Consider the following 17,032-nt stretch of genomic DNA (forward strand, 5'->3'; position numbering starts at 1 on the left):
GGTGTCATCAACTCCAACTACCTGTGTTTATGTTAACTGAATGAGCTGATCACATTGTCCTCTATACAATGTAGGAGACGGGACGACTCCTATTGAAGCTGCTGCTATTGTGAGAAAATGTCCTGTGATAATTAACTCAGTCTGAGCAAAAGGTCATGTCTCAATCACCTAGGCTGTATAAAGGATTAGTTAATTAGCTCATGTTAATTAGGTTAATTAGGTTACGTTTGTATTGTTAGAGTAATATGAGCAGGAGGGTGGAACCTCATCTTCTCCTGTATATAAGACTGTATTCTGGTTCTGAATAAAGTGAGTCCATGTTAGCAACAAGCAAGTGTCGCCTTGTTTTGTGCTCAGAGAGGTTGGAATATCTGATATCTGTATACAGACTGGGAGGAAGTGGTATATGACGGAAGCACTCAAGCGGAGTGTGGGACGTTCCGTGACATCCCTGCGTTACAAAAAAAAGGCCCTGAACAGGAAGTTTCTGGTAGGATCCCAACGTACAAAACTTTGCAACACATTCACAGAAAATGATTTATTTAAAAGAAAAGACTGTATACATACATGATGTCTAACATGCTAAGACATGGGGTACTTTATTTTTAATTAAAATTCAATTGAAAGATTCTATTTAAAAAATATATTAATCATAAAAATGTTTTTAATATTTAATGTATAACTTTAGGGTTCTACATCAGACCAAAGATGGTGACATGTGAGGAAGAATGAAGGGCGGGAAGGATTTGGTTACAGAAGAGGACCTGTTGGCAGCGATATGACATTTACGTTCCAGAAACAAATGAGTTTTGGCAGCAATAATTTTCACAGGTCTCTTGGTGTAATTTAATGAGTAGAAATATTTTTGTAGTCTTCATTTTCAAGTGCAAATCCACTTTCTGAGATCACTGATCTCTTTAGCATAGCAATGAAAAGAGCTTTGCAGACAGCTAAGAATGCTCAACTTCTCTATGCTTACCATTTATTTGTGCTTGGAGCATACCGCCATCTGCTGGTAGATTATGCCTACTGTAACATGGGAATTACATTAAGCTATAAACTACAATTTTACAGCTGAACTCTGGCTAAAAACTATATTTGAACATGTGTAAAAATAAATTAGTACTAATGAAGTATATGCCATGTAAAACTTTCACTTTCATTCACTCTGTACAGTACGGTAAGTGCCGAACGTCCAGCGCTGAGGCTCACAGTTCCGGCTGAAGTACACTGATCATAGCAGGTCACACGTTTAGAACCTCATCCATTATCCTAAAATAAAGAGGGAATACATTTTTGGATTTGTGATGGAAATGAGCAGTCAGTCTCGCACTCAATTCCAAGTTCCAGTTCTTTCATATAATTAGGTAAACAGATTACAAGCACCAGCTTACGCATTTCAGTCCCGAGGGTTGGACATAAGACATTAAAAAATATCTTCCATTGGACGGAGGCAAAGTTTTGCTTCACACAGGTTTAGTAGAGGCTTTTGGATTCCTCTTTGCCCACCTCACCATAAACCTTTACAGGTTATAATGCCTTGTTGACCCTCAAGCTCTACTTTACAGAAGCCTGAAACAGCTCAATGCAGTTTAGATAAAATTAGGCTGTATCTGTGCTGTAAACTAAGGGTTCTAGTGGACTTGTGATAGAAGTGAGACATGAAGATAACATCTCTTTATGAAGGCTCTATTAAAAATTCCATACAGCAGTAACTACTCATTCACTTCAATGGAAAGTCCAATACTGGACAGCAGTCCTGTGGGCTCCACTGTAGAACACTGGATCTTGTGGTGGTCCTGAAACCCAATAAAATATTAATTTTCCACCAAGTATCAGTATCTGTAGGCTGAAGTAAGTAAAAGCCCACCAACAATGAATTCATATCTCTATATTGGTGTAGGGATGTAATAATGGAATATATTAATATTTTTGTCGGGAACTTACTGGCTGATTGCCTCCAATAATGGGGTAAATGTCTGCTTGAGGCTCTGTTATCCATTGGGTGATTTTCTGTGGGCCAGTAATTTTTAACTGAAGGCATCGGGTCATCCTTTGTTCTTTTCTCTGCCCTGTTTTTTTGCCTCTGGTCCTCTCTTCTCCAACCCCCTCCCATTCACCTGTTTTTTTACGACCTTGACAACTGCCCCTGTGCAATTTTTATGCTTATATTGGCACGTGTTAGTATTTGTTTAGGTTGGTTACTGGCCTATAAAGGGCATCAGAGTTTGGTTGCATAATATAGTATTTGTTTGACTCACGGTTGTGTTTCCAAACAGTCCTTGTTGCTGGCCGAGCTTGTCTGACCTCATTTGAACTCTTTGCTTTGAGTCTGCTCTTTGTTTTTGCTTTGCTTCAAGACCTATGGACTTCTGGTATTCACATCTCCCATCCACTTTTGACCTCTAACTACACTTCTGTCCATCCCTTAGTGCAATCACCACTTGGTTTGTGGACTTTCTGAAGTTGACCTCCCTCTCCCCCTGGCTAGACCTCCAACTACACTTCTGTCCATCCCTTAGTGCCATCATCTCTTGGTTTGTGGATCTTCTGAAATTTACATTCTTCCTCCTCCTGGCTTGACCTCTAACTACACTTCTGTGCATCCCTTGGTGCCATCACCACTTGGTTTGTGGACCTTCTGGAAATGTTCTACTCCTCCTCCTGGCTTGGCCTCTCTGACTACACTTCTGTCCATCCCTTGGTACCTTCACCACTTGGTTTGTGGACCTTCTGGGATTTACCTCCTTCTCCCTCTGGCTTGACCTCAGAATACACTTCTATCCATCCCTTGGCACCATCACCACTTGGTTTGTGGACCTTCTGGAATTGCCCTCTTTTTCCTCCTGGCTTGACCTCTGGCTACACTTCTGTCCATCCCTTGGCACCGTCACCACTTGGTTTGTGGACCTTCTGGATACTGGAATTGTCCTCCTCCTTCTGGCTTAACCTCTGACTACACTTTTGTCCATCCCCTGGGACCATCACCACTCAACCTGTGAACCTTCTGGTATTGACCCACCTTTCCCCACTTTGAGCCCTCCCCCCCATCAATGATTCTTTTGATTTTGTTCTAAACTGTATTTGGCAATATACAATGATGTGGCCTATTCATTTATCCACAACTCCACAACCCCAGTTTACGAACTGTAAAAAACAATTGGGTGCAATATATTTGTTCTCTGAGCCACAGTTGGTGGAGGTTTTTGTGCAGGGTTCTCAGCCTGACAATAACTGAATGCACTCATGCAACTCTGTACTCCTGCACTACCTGCCTTCTCTATCCAAATACAAAAAATACAGTATCTCCTACGCTATTGTCAGGAAGGACATTCCAGCAGACAGGATGACTCTTCTAGACAGCACCCTGTGCATAGGCCCAGGCTAATTCATGTTCCTGTTCATGCTCATAAAAATTGTGCACATGTTCGTGCACACACATGCACGTGCATCTGTTGCACGCATGCACATCTGTTGCTCGCATTGGTGCCAAGCGAGATATTTAAACTGAGCCTGGGCTATGCTTCAGTGCTGTCTTGTCTACAGCATTCCCGTGCATACTTGCAACCTGTAATGCCGCGTACACACGGTCGGACTTTTCGTCTACAAAAGTCCAACGGACGCCGACGGACTAAAGCTGGCTGGTAATCCGATCGTGTGTGGGCTTCTCCGGACTTTCAGCAGACTTTTTCAGCCTCAAATCCGACGGACTTTAGATTTGAAACATGCTTCAAATCTTTACGTCGTAACTACAACGGACCCCGAAATCCGCTCGTCTGTGTGCTAGTCCAACGGACAAAAACCCATGCTAGGGCAGCTATTGGCTACTGGCTATGAACTTCCTTATTTTAGTCCGGTGTACGTCATCACGTACGAATCCGTCGGACTTTTGTGTGGTCGTGTGTAGGCAAGTCCGTTCGTTAGAAAGTCTGCTGCAAGTCCGCGGAAAGTCCGCCGGAAGTCCGCCGGAAGTCTGTCGGACAGGCTGTCGGACTTTTGTAGACGAAAAGTCCGACCGTGTGTACGCGGCATTACTCTGCATCTGACTACTGTTACCGACCCAGCTTGTCTTGACTAATCCTGAACTCTAACTGCATTGATCCCGGCTTGCCTCTGACCACGCTTCCGCCTGTTGCCCTTGCTGCTGCTCCACTGAACTGTTATTGACTGCATCCTGACATTGCTCCTGCCTACGCATCTGCACCTGATCCATCTGCCGGGGTATGACCCAGTTCATCTGACTCTGCTTCTGTCCCCATTGCTGCTGGACTGCCTGCTGTGAGCCTCTGCCTATATTCCACCGTTGCTGCTCGCTGCCTGTCTGCTACCAGCCTATGCCTGTCCGCTATCTCCAGTGCCAGCCTGCTCCTGTCTCCTGCTTACTGGTGTCCATCCGGCACTCCTGCTCCACTGTGGTCTACTGACGGTCTTCCCCTGCTTGATCCTGAGAGTCCGTCCAGTCCTGCTGCTAGCAAGACCAATAGGCACTCATGCAACTCTGTACTCCTGCACTACCTGCCTTCTCTATCAGGGGTGTAAGAAAGGCCTTTCTCATCATATCAGGCTCTTCCACCAGGTAAGTGACAGCTATGCAGGATACAGAGGTAATATGGAGATCTGCTGGAAGAACAAGTGAGGTGTAGGCGACCCAGGAGATCATCAAACCTGGAAGAATCTGTTTCCCGGTGGATCCCACAAGAAGATTTCTATTGAGTGAGAAAAGAAAAGGCAGTGAGAAAAGTAAGTATTCCATGTCTTATTCTGCAGGTAAACTTGTTTGCACTTGTTTTTTCATGATGGGGTCGCAGACGGGGAATCGTATTTTGGAATGCAGTTAAGCAAGATATAATAATTTTATATAAAGGGCACCTTTATATTCCAAGAGTGTCCTTGGAAAGTCGCTACACTTCTTGCCAATACAAATCTGATTTCCATCAGCTTGGAAATACAGCACATATCACGGGAGAGATATATATAATACTGGAAGACATTACTGATCATGCCAGGTGATACCCTGTTGTCAAACAATGGCAGCTCTGTCCCTTGCCAGCCAAATATTTCCATGTGCCGCCTGTAGACAAGGACATGAGCTGCTCCCCTGTCTGATTTTGTTCTCTGGACCCTCTCAAAGCCATCAAGAGATGGAGCCAGTGCCAACCACCAGTCATTTGTGCCGGGCTCAGCTGACAACTGTTAATAAAAACAGACTAGAAAAAAAAATCCAAATGAGATATAGGGTTAAATAAGGCCAAACTATATTTTTGCACCGAGTGTAACAGCTAAAGAATTCCCTCTGCTGCCAGCGTGTCTGCCCACACATCTCTGGGATGTCAACGGTGTCGCAGCTTACCCAGCAAAAGTGAGATTAAAAGTGTATACAGCAGTCTTAAAGTGACCCTTCCCTCTGTCAGATTCCTGTGCCCCCTGCTGTCCACTGTGGTCCTATCCTTTGACCCCATATGTCACTGCTAGTCCTGTATTGATGTAGAGGAAGGAACCATAGCGTGTGACAGGGGACACAGCATCCAACACTTCCACAAGTATTGAATGCCAGGGGTACTGGAGGCTGTAGCATTGGAATGGAGGAGAGGTAGGAGACACAGATCGCAGGAGAGGCCTCCAAATAACATCCTTCAAATCTCTTAGTATGGGTCTACTGTTGTTCATAGATACAGTATATGCGCAAGGACATGTACACCTGTAGACACCTGTAATGTGTTGTGGAACAATGGAAAAAAAAAAGAGCAATAGCAATTTTTGGTGCGTGGATCTCCCATATGAAATGGGTGGGTGGGTGCATGCAAAAAATGCATAGGTGTGTACTAGCCCTTAAGGTGATTGGAAACAATCGCCTTGCAAAACAAACTATTCAGATTGAAGTAGAAATGAAAGACAAACTATTTGTTTATAGATTTATAGATACTTAAAAACAGTGAGTACCTTTTTCCCCCTTTTTTTTAAAAAGTGATCATTTATTCTCTGTTCTCATCTACATATGAGCTGGGGGAGGTGAAACAGCAGCAAACTGATCTGCCCAGGCTGTGCTGGGGGGGGGGGGGGTGTGTCAGGACAAGTCTGATTATTGGAGGAGAGCAGGTTGCGTTGACGCTGTTCTCTCATGCTTAGTGTGGTCAGTTTTTATTAGGAAAGCAGAGGGGCTGGCAGAAACACCAGGAATTTCACACAAAGGAAGCAATACAAAGAGGACAGAATACATTTTACATACAAGTACATGATACAGCAGGCACATATGAAAAATATGAAATGTTGGGGTAACATATTATTTAAAGGGGATATTTATTTTGTTATTAAAGTGTATGTCCTGGCAAAACTTTTTTCTTGGGTTTGGATGGAGCGTGTAACAGTTAGAGCACCATAGGAAGCCATTTCTTCTTCTTAGCAATCAGCTTCCGGGGTCAAAGTAATCCCCAGGTCTCGTTTCCACATTTCTAAGTAGTGTAAGGCTCCCATAAAATAGCCCATCGGTCTCTCCCCGACAATCCTGCTCAAAGGGTGTTATGCCGCGTACACACGGTCGGACTTTTCATCTACAAAAGTCCAACGGACGCTGACGGACTAAAGCTGGCTGGTAATCCGATCGTGTGTGGGCTTCTCCGGACTTTCAACAGACTTTTTTAGCCTCAAATCCGACGGACTTTAGATTTGAAACATGCTTCAAATCTTTACGTTGTAACTACGACGGACCCCGAAATCCGCTCGTCTGTGTGCTAGTCCGACGGACAAAAACCCACGCTAGTGCAGCTATTGGCTACTGGCTATGAACTTCCTTATTTTGGTCCGTTGTACGTCATCACGTACGAATCCGTCGGACTTTTGTGTGGTCGTGTGTAGGCAAGTCCGTTCGTTAGAAAGTCTGCCGCAAGTCCGCCGCAAGTCCGCCGGAAGTCTGTCGGACAGGCTGTCGGACTTTTGTAGCTGAAAAGTCCGACCGTGTGTACGCGGCATTAGTGTGCAAGAAAATTGTAGGATCGGTTAAGGAGCGAAGGAAGTGGGTAAGCTGTAGCATATGTAGGGTGTCAAAAGAAGAGAGCTCCTGGGAACTTGTCAGTTGGGTAGAGGACAACCATGCAGAATGGCACAAGAAGTGCTGTGCGCACCATTTTTTGGCTTGTTTGATCTGAAGAAACTGTTTGTCTTATGTACCCGGTAGAAAGCCAACGTGATCTAGAATAGGAAGTAGGGGCAAAGGGGCTATTCCTTAGGAGTCAAAAACCTTGCAACACATCTTCCAGGTAGCCCCAGGGGTAGGTTAAGTAACTCCTGGGTGGACATTCTTGGTAACCAGAGGTGCCCATCCAAAGGCATTAGTCTGGCTTTTTACTCCAGTAGGACCCATTGTTTCAAAGAGCTATGTCTAGACCAGTCTATTGCCCTTGTCAAGTGTGAGGCAACATAGTATAATCAAATATCAGGCCGAGTCATACCCCCAGCATCTTTCGGGTTTCAAAGGATGAAATGTTTCAATTTTGGACCACACAAATTTGTTTATATGGGGGTTGGAGGGATTAGAGAAATGTTCTAGATAGCCAGGTGGGTATTGTTTGAAATAGAATATCCAGAGAAGGACATTTTGTTTTATGGCGTTGCATTTTCCCAACCACTAAAGGTTCTTTGTAGACCAAGACTGCAAGTCTGTTTTTAACTTTGACAGTAAAGAGGCAAACTTAGGAGAGTATAATTTGGTCAAGTCATTGGGAAGATGGTAATGGCTAGATGACTGGGTCAGAGCAACTCCAAAATTGTAGCTCTTGTGGTATGTTCCTGGTCTGTTGCCTGCAGTGGTCATGATCTACCAACAGTGCTCCAAGGAAGGAAAACAGGTGAACCGGCAACAGGTTCATGGGCAGCTAAGGCTGACTGATGCATGTGGGGGGCGAAGGCAGGCCTGTGTAGTCTGGTTCAATAGAAGAGCTACTGTAGCTCAAATTGCTGAATAAGTTGGTGCTCATAGGCGTGCGCAGACCATGGCATTAGGGTGTGCACCCGAAGCTCAAACACACGTGTGTGTGTGTATGTGTATATATATATATATATATATATATATATATATATATTTATATATATATTTATATATTTTTTTTTTTTTTTTATTATTTTTATAAAAAATATTTTATTAATTTTTTTATTATTTAGATTTTTTTATTTTTTATTTATATTATTTTCTTTTATTTCTTTTTTATCATAACTTTTTTTAAAATGTTTTCTATTTTACAATTTTATTTAATAATATATTATTATTATACAATTTTTTAGGAGCTCCATTGGGGGGCTTTGGTGAGAAATCAGAGGTCTAAATATATTTTTTAATTATTTTTATAAAAAAATATTTTATTAATTTTTTTTTATTATTTATATTTTTTATTTTGTGTTTATATTATTTTTTTCAATTTTATTTAATAATATATTATTATTATTATTATTATTACTATTATACAATTTTTTAGGAGCTCCATTGGGGGTGGCTTTGGTTTGATATCAGAGGTCTAAACAGACCCCTGATATCTCACTTTTAAGACAGAGATTCCCCAGTCCCTTCTTCTGCAGCCAAACAGCTGGGGGAATCTGTGCAGCACAGCATGATTAGGGTGTGCCCAGGCACACCTGACACACCCTGTGCGCACGCCTATGTTGGTGCTGGTTCGAACAGAAATGTGTCAGAACACACAGACCAATCAGGGTGTCCATTCATGTTGACCTGTGACCACAGCCAAAAGCGCCTACAATTGGCATGTGGACATCAGAACCTCGACAACGGAGCAATGGAAGAAGGTGGCCTGCTCTGATGAATTCAAGAATGGTTTGAGGAACACAATGAGTTTGAAATGGTGACTTTGCCTCTGAATTCTCCAAATCTCAATCCCATGAAGCATCTGTGGGATGTGCTGGAAAAACAAATCGATCCATTAAGTCCCCACCTCACAATTTACAGGACCTACTACTGACGGCTCGGTACCAGATTCCACAGTATACCTTCAGAGGTCTAGTGGAGTCCTTGCCTGAAGGGTTATGGTGGATGGTTGTAATGGTATGGCTGATTGTTGTATGCAAAAAATGCTGAGCCTAAAATTCAGTTTTAAATCCTAAAGCGGTTGTAAATTGCAGGACATTTTTTTTTCTTGCACCTGCAAGGTAAAGGCATAATGTGCTAGTATGCATTGCATACTAGCACATTATGGTAAACTTACCTTAAAACAGAGCTCTTCCAGCACTAAGATGTCAGCACTGCAGGCGCTCTCATCTTCACCCGTCTTGCTTCCAGGTTCACGGACTCCAGCTCTGTGATTGGATGGATCCGCGATGACGCGACTCCCGCACATACACACGTGTGCCGCCGCTCACTGCACAGGTCTCGCCATTCACAAGTGGCCGTTCCTTCAGAGTGCATGTGCCGGTAATGTCACTGGCTGCATATACACTAAATATTTCCTAAACGGCTCACGTTTAGGAGATATTTACACTACCTATAGGTAAGCCTTATTATGAGCTTACCTATAGGTAAAAGGAAAAGATGGAAGTTTACTTCCACTTTAAAAATACTTTAGACCAAAATAGAGGGACAGAGAGATTTGGTTCCAAAGGAGGGACAGTAACTGCCCATACACAAGATAAGAAAATTGTAGGAAAATGTCCGTACGCCTAACGATCGGCCGATTACCTGATCGTTAGTATAGTGCTTTCGACAGCTGATTCCGACTGTTTGGACATCAAAAACTGAATGTGCAGGCTTGAAAATGTTTATCATATGTGAACACAATGTCCGATTTTCAGTTAATTAGTACAGTTTACGTCCAGAAAAAATTGGAAGAGCAAGACTACGCATGCCCGGAAACGAAATAATACATTACAATACAATTCAACACATGACATAATTTCCCAAGTTGTATTCTGTAGTACAAGAATTTTCGCAAGTTGAGTAACCTCTTCATTTTCGATACGAGACTAGAATGCAAAAAAATCAGATGATCATTCGTTCCAATATTCTCATTGTGTGTACGAGACATAGAGGACTTCCGCCCCACCACAAAAAAATGTAAAAAGTCAGCAGCTACAAATACTGTAGCTGCTGATTTCTGATATTGGGACACTTACCTGTCCAGGGTTCCCACGATGTCGGCACCCCAGACGATTTTCGGATCGGCTCTCAGGAGCTGCCGTCGCCATTCATGTTAAAGAAGAACTGCAGTCTGCTCACATAATTTGTAAAAAAAACATTGTCGCCATTCTGAAGCTTCTCTCCAACCACTTTGCATATTATTTTATATATACTGTGATTCTGTACTTGCCAAATATGCTGCAGAAATCTCCCTCCACTGAGTCTGACTGCAGCCATTTTAACGGTGGGCAGCTAAAGCTGCTGCCTGTTCACTTGCTGGATTTACACACAGCTCTCATTGGCCCTCTTATGACTCATCCCCTCTCCCTTCCTGGCAAACTCTCATGAGAGTGAGAGAGAGAGCTGTGCATGATGTCATAAGCCTAGGCTTTTTACTAGACAAGAAACACGAAGTGGGCTGTATAAGGTATTTACTGGCAGGAAAAAAAAAAAATACTCCCTACTGCGCATGTGCGAAGCGCGCTGAGCTTTCTAACTGGCCCAGTAGCGGGGGAAGGAGTAGGGGGGCTGAACTTCTGAGGGACGGCGCCACGGTGCTGTTTTCTTAGAAGTGGGAAATGCTACCTGTCAAAAACAGGTACCCATCCCCCCCCCTCCCAGAAAGGTGCCAAATGTGGCAGCAGAGGAAGGTGGGGGCAGATAGGCAGGCGTTCCACTTTTGGTTGGAACTCCGCTTTAAATATGTTTACAGACTGCGATGTATCATAATAATAATAATAATAAAAAAGCTTTGCAAATACCTAAAATTGTTTATTGTGCATATAAATTATATATTTAGGCTTTAAATGTGTGGCTTTTGTAAAAAACTAAATCAAATAGTAGGATATACCAAACCAAAGAAAAAATAATAATTAGCAAGCAGTGAAAGAAATAAAAAAAAAAAAAAAAAAAAAGTGAATACCCCTGCCGAAACCCGGGATCGAACCAGGGACCTTTAGATCTTCAGTCTAACGCTCTCCCAACTGAGCTATTTCGGCTGCTGTCCTAGTATTGCCAATCACGTCATACAACTCAATTGTATTATTTAATTTAAAAATAAAATAATGATCAGTATTCTTTAGTAATGAAAAATGTAATAAGGAATCACAATTTTTTTCCTACCCCCTATAAAATCCCCAAGTTCCACTCTTCATCCTCATTTTGTGTCTTGTTTCTTATTTCCAGTCCCTCCATGCTCCAGTCTCTCCATGCTCCAGTTCCTCTTTTCCAGCCGCCTCGTGCTGCACTCATAATCTATCCAGACTTCCTTCTATAAATAGTAACAAAATGTTACAATTTACTGTGACAAGTCGAGCTCTTCGCAGACACTGTCACGAGTCTCTGTGGCGCAATCGGTTAGCGCGTTCGGCTGTTAACCGAAAGGTTGGTGGTTCGAGCCCACCCAGGGACGAGTAAATTTTATTTCGTGCTCATGTATATATTATTAATATATATATATATATATGTTACAGATTTTTTTTTTTTTTTTTTTTTGTTGGTTTAGTCAGAGCAACAAATCCAACGTTCTTTTGTCTGCCTCTACCTAGGATAGCCCATGTAACAGTAGCACTGTTGACATAAAGCTGACATTTCAAATCTGACTTTTAAGCTACGTTTTCGCATTCCCGCTCGCGATTCTGGTTGAGCGATTTGCACACACACACACATAGGGAAGCCCGTTCACTTCATGGGCTGCCCTATGCGCATTCGTGGCCCATAAAGAAGCTATTGCACCACTTTGGGCGACAAGAGTAATCACATTTTCTAAAACTCGCAACAAGCGTAACATTTTTTAACCGCTTGCCTATAACTTACATATACGGCGGCTCTGCTGCTAAGGATTACATACCTAGTACGTGATTCTGCATTTCTGAGTCTGGGGCACGCTTCGGGCGACCCACTCCTGCTGCAATACAGGAGCTGATCTGCAGGTGACGTGGACTCGATATCCGCCGGCACACGCCAATCATTAGGCAGAGAGCCAGAACGGCGATCTGCCTATGTAAACAAGGCAGGTTGTCGTTCTGTCAGGAGGGAAGGCATGGGTCCTGTGTTCCTGCAAAGCAGGGACTAGGATCCATGTCTTCCCCTAGTAAAAGCTCCTCCCACACAGTGCACAAACACTGGCTAGGCACACAGTTAACCCTTTGATCACCTCACAGATGTTTAACCCCTTCCCAGCCAGTGTTATTAGTACAGTGACAGTGCATATTTTTTAGCATTGATCACTGTATTAGAGTCACTGGTCCCCAAAAAGTGTCAAAAGCGTAATTTAGTGTCCGATTTGTCCACTGCAATATCGCATTCCCGCTATAAGTCCCTGATCGCCGCCATCACTAGTAAAATAAAAGAAAAGAATAAAAATTCCATAAATACGCCCCTAGGACACACTTAACCCCTTCACTGCCCCCTAGTGTTAACCCCATTCACTGCCAGTGACATTTTTACAGTAATCAAAGCATTTTTAATAGTATGAATAAATGTAGAGAGGAGAGGGATTTTTACGGTGCAAGTATACTAGGCATACGGAAAAGCTGTGTAACTTTTCTCTTTTTAAAAAAACAGTTTATTGTTTACACTTATTTAAAATGAAACATATATATTGCATAAAGTACCAGACACATTTCTTTTCATGACAAAGTAAAAACAAAGTGGTCAAAATAGGGAATTGAAAAAGACAAAGTGTACACTACAGATTCGCAGATGGTGGTTATTGCATACTAGCCCGACATGTTTCGCATTGTCGCTTTTTCAAGGGATATGCAACTGTTTAGTGAGTCATCCAACACTTTTAGTAGTTCTACGGAAATAAAAAAGAAACATTTTTTTGTATACAAATATAGATAGTTTTCAGTATTGATACAAAATTGAATACAATAAGAGGGCACGTGTTGTCACTCCGAGGTGTCTATAATGGCTTACCCCTGAAGTTGACCCTACAAGGCCTCGTCAGAACCGGCATATACAGACCCAACCAAGCAGGACAGCAGGGGGGCTTATTTTGCAACCACAGGGAGCAGTAAGATGAAGCTGTTGTATGAATAGTAAATGATAAGTATTCAGTGTCAAGAACATTGTATACAAAAGGTTAATTAGGTTAAAAGACCAGTCGATTGACACTTACGCCGAAGATTAATTAGGGCTGCAACCAAGGATACAGATGGTCAACGGTATCAGTGCAATGGTGATTACAAGGAATGTTTGAATGGTAGGTATATAAAGCTAGAGAATTGAATGAAGTAAAAACAAAAGATATTGTTACTACACTGAGGGATACTGAACTACATAATTTAATTTAATAGAATGTTTATGGGCAGATAATGAGGGTCTACACATGTATCATATTGGTGTAATTACACTCCAATCACAAGGACACAATGTCTCAAAAATGTTCTAGCTGAGATAGCAAAGGGTACATGTATAATTATAACTAGGAGTCCATAAGAGTTCAATAAGTAAGTAGGGAAGTAAATAGGTATGTAGGTGTAGATATAGATATAGAGCAAGGTGTGGTGTACACACCAGTCACTCACCCTGCTAGGATCCTGGCTTGCATCCTCCGGCGCTGGCAGACATGGCTGTCAGATGTGCCGGTTCAAATACTGCTCCCCATCGAGCCGGCGTGTGACGTCGCCGGCTCGATGCGGACGTGTTGGCGCTAGTGCGCATGCCCGAGAGACCGAAAACCCCGTCCAAAATCAATTTCCCACAAGGCGCAGCGCTGGCGGAGGGAGCCGACATGCGCACATCCGCGCACGGCGGCTCCTCCCGCACAGAAGCCGCGTCACGGGGCGAGAGGGCGGGGGGAGGGCTCCAAAATGCCCTACGATGGAGCTGGTTCATCGGGGAGGCACAGCGCAGATGGGCACACCTCTGGGATGTGCCCCGGGCGTCCGTGTGGATGCAGCAGCCCCTCCTTTGTCTCAACATAGATTGAGCCGAAAGCGGTCCGACCAGGATGGGCCAAAAGAGTAGCCGATCGTGCGGGAAGGAACCACAGACCCTCCAATCTCGATCGGCACCTCTAAGAGACAACACGTTTACAAAAAATCAAATAAAATGACATTGAAACAAAATAACATGTATACTCCAGGGTTACATTTAGCTACATATTAGATCAAACAGTAGAACACATATACAGCAAATAAATGCATTTATAATAGAAACAGGTCATTTGATGTAAACGACATAAAGGGGAAATAGGGAGGGAAGGAAGGGGGAAATGGGTGGGCAGGGAAAATGGGGTGTCTGATGAACTTTGACACCTAGGGATAGTGCATGGATAGCTATCATTCAGAGGAAGGGCCTGTAACTCAGGCTTTCGTTCAGGCCCGGGAAATGTGTAGCTTTGAGGGTATAAATCCAGCGGGCTTCAAGCTGGAGCAGTGTCCGGTCGACACTGTCCCCTCTTTCGTCCAGCGGGACATGCTCCAAAGCTCGGAACTTGATGGTTCTGGGGTTAAAATTATGATACAGACCCACATGCCTAGCAATAGCTGTATCCATTTGTTTTTTCAGGATCGGTTTTATGTGGTCTGTTATTCGTTTGTAGAATGGTCGTTTCGTTTTGCCGACATAAAAGCCACCACAAATGCATTGAGCTAAGTAGATTATACCCGGAGTTTGACAAGTAGCATGGAATTTGATTGAGTACCATTGTCCATTGGGGAGTAGAAATTATGATGTGTTTTCTACATAGCGGCAGATATCACACTTACCGCATGGAGAAATACCTGTATGGGGAGATTTTTTATTTGCAGAGGCATCTTGGAAGTGACTATGAACTAGGCGGTCCCTCAGTGAGGGAACCCGTCTGAAAGTTATCTCAGGGAATGAATTGATATGTTTTCTGACTGTTGAGTCGGCACATAAAAGGGGCCAGAATTTGGTTATGATACTTCTGATTTCACTGTGTTGGCTAGAATAACGGGTGACCAATCTAACAGTGTCAGATTTTTTGGGAGGTTTGGTTGAAAATATAATTTTTTAACCTAATTAACCTTTTGTATACAATCTTCTTGACACTGAATACTTATCATTTACTATTCATACAACAGCTTCATCTTACTGCTCCCTGTGGTTGCAAAATAAGCCCCCCTGCTGTCCTGCTTGGTTGGGTCTGTATATGCCGGTTCTGACGAGGCCTTGTAGGGTCAACTTCAGGGGTAAGCCATTATAGTCACCTCGGAGTGACAACACGTGCCCTCTTATTGTATTCAATTTTGTATCAATACTGAAAACTATCTATATTTGTATACAAAAAAAATTTTCTTTTTTATTTCCGTAGAACTACTAAAAGTGTTGGATGACTCAATAAACAGTTGCATATCCCTTGAAAAAGCGACAATGCGAAACATGTCGGGCTAGTATGCAATAACCACCATCTGCGAATCTGTAGTGTACACTTTGTCTTTTTCAATTCCCTATTTTGACCACTTTTTTTTTACTTTGTCATGAAAAGAAATGTGTCTGGTACTTTATGCAATATATATGTTTCATTTTAAATAAGTGTAAACAATAAACTGTTTTTTTAAAAAGAGAAAAGTTACACAGCTTTTCCGTATGCCTAGTATACTTTCACCGTAAAAATCCCTCTCCTCTCTACATTTATTCAAATTTTTACTCAGGGATGTGGTGCCTATCTATGAGGGTGTTTTTCCCATATTCGGAACCAAAATTTCAAAATTTTTAATAGTACTGATCGCTGTATTAATGTCAATGGTCCCAAAAATGTGTAAAAATTGTCCGACGTATCCGCCATAATGTTACAGTCGCGATAAAAATCGCAGATCTCCGCCATTACTAGTAAAACAAAAAATAATAATAAAAATGCTATAAATCTATCCCCTATTTTGTAGACGCTATAACCTTTGCACAAACCAATCAATATATGCTTATTGGGATTTTTTTTTACCAATAATATGTAGCAGAATAGATATTGGCCCAAATTGATGAAGAAATGTTATTTTATTTTACATTTTTTTATTGGATATGTTTTATATCAGAAAGTAAAAAAAAAATTTTTATTCAAAGTTTTTGGTCTTTTTTTGTTTATAGCGCAAAAAAATAAAAACCGCAGATGTGATCAAATACCTTTTTAGCTATCAGTCCTTGACGCAGCGGCAGCGGTGTTTTAGCAGAGAGAACATTTGCCGTTTTTAAACGCGTGTAACACATATAGGAATGTCAAGCGTTTGGGGATTACTTCATTTAATTGGCCAGTATAATCATTTTTTCTGGCCAATGAAATGAATTAAAGTTCAAATGCTGAATGCGCATTTAGACATGTTTACAGGCGTCAAGTGTTTTGTTTTTTTTTTTCTGCCAAAACGCTGCTGCTCCTCAATGCACTGGCAGTGGGGATTTTTTTTTTCTGCCTCTAAATGCCTGTGTGTGAATGGACACTTAGGCTATCATGCCGGGGTGTTTAGAGGCAGAAACAAATGCATACCTCCCAACTTTTTGAGATGGGAATGAGGGACACCCATCAGCAAAAGTAGGCAGGCATAGGACACACCCATTGCCACGCCCCCTTAAAGGAGAATTGTACAAAAAACAAGATTGGTTAAACCCACAAGTGCTTTTTTTAACCACCACTATTCCTTTATATTGGCTTTTGAAATTTAGAAATGCAGCAATTTAGAAATCAGATGAAAGGTTTAGCGCTGGAAAACACTTTTCGGTAGATAAAAAGTGCATTTTATATACATCTATATAGATCAGACCAAAATGAGGGACAAATGAGGAGGAATGAGGGACAGAGGGACATTGCTCCAAATCAGGGACAGTTGGAAGATATGCAAATGCTAAGAGTAGCATCAAGAATGTCCAATATGCATGAGGCCTTAAAGTGGACCTTCAGTCATTTTTTTCATCTTTCCATCTAATAAATCTTCTGCCCTTGTTGTTGTTTTAACT

At 42.2% G+C, this 17,032-nt stretch overlaps 1 non-coding gene across 1 annotated transcript; it reads right to left on the minus strand.

Annotated features, from left to right (window-relative positions):
- Window positions 1–11,039: 11,039 nt before the first annotated feature.
- TRNAF-GAA (transfer RNA phenylalanine (anticodon GAA)) lies at window positions 11,040–11,112 on the minus strand. The gene has a single exon. It is a non-coding gene; the product is annotated as a tRNA-Phe (tRNA).
- Between the last annotated feature and the right edge of the window lie 5,920 nt (window positions 11,113–17,032).

This window comes from Aquarana catesbeiana, linkage group LG07 (assembly GCF_042186555.1).
Source record: "Aquarana catesbeiana isolate 2022-GZ linkage group LG07, ASM4218655v1, whole genome shotgun sequence".
Lineage (NCBI taxonomy): Eukaryota > Metazoa > Chordata > Amphibia > Anura > Ranidae > Aquarana > Aquarana catesbeiana.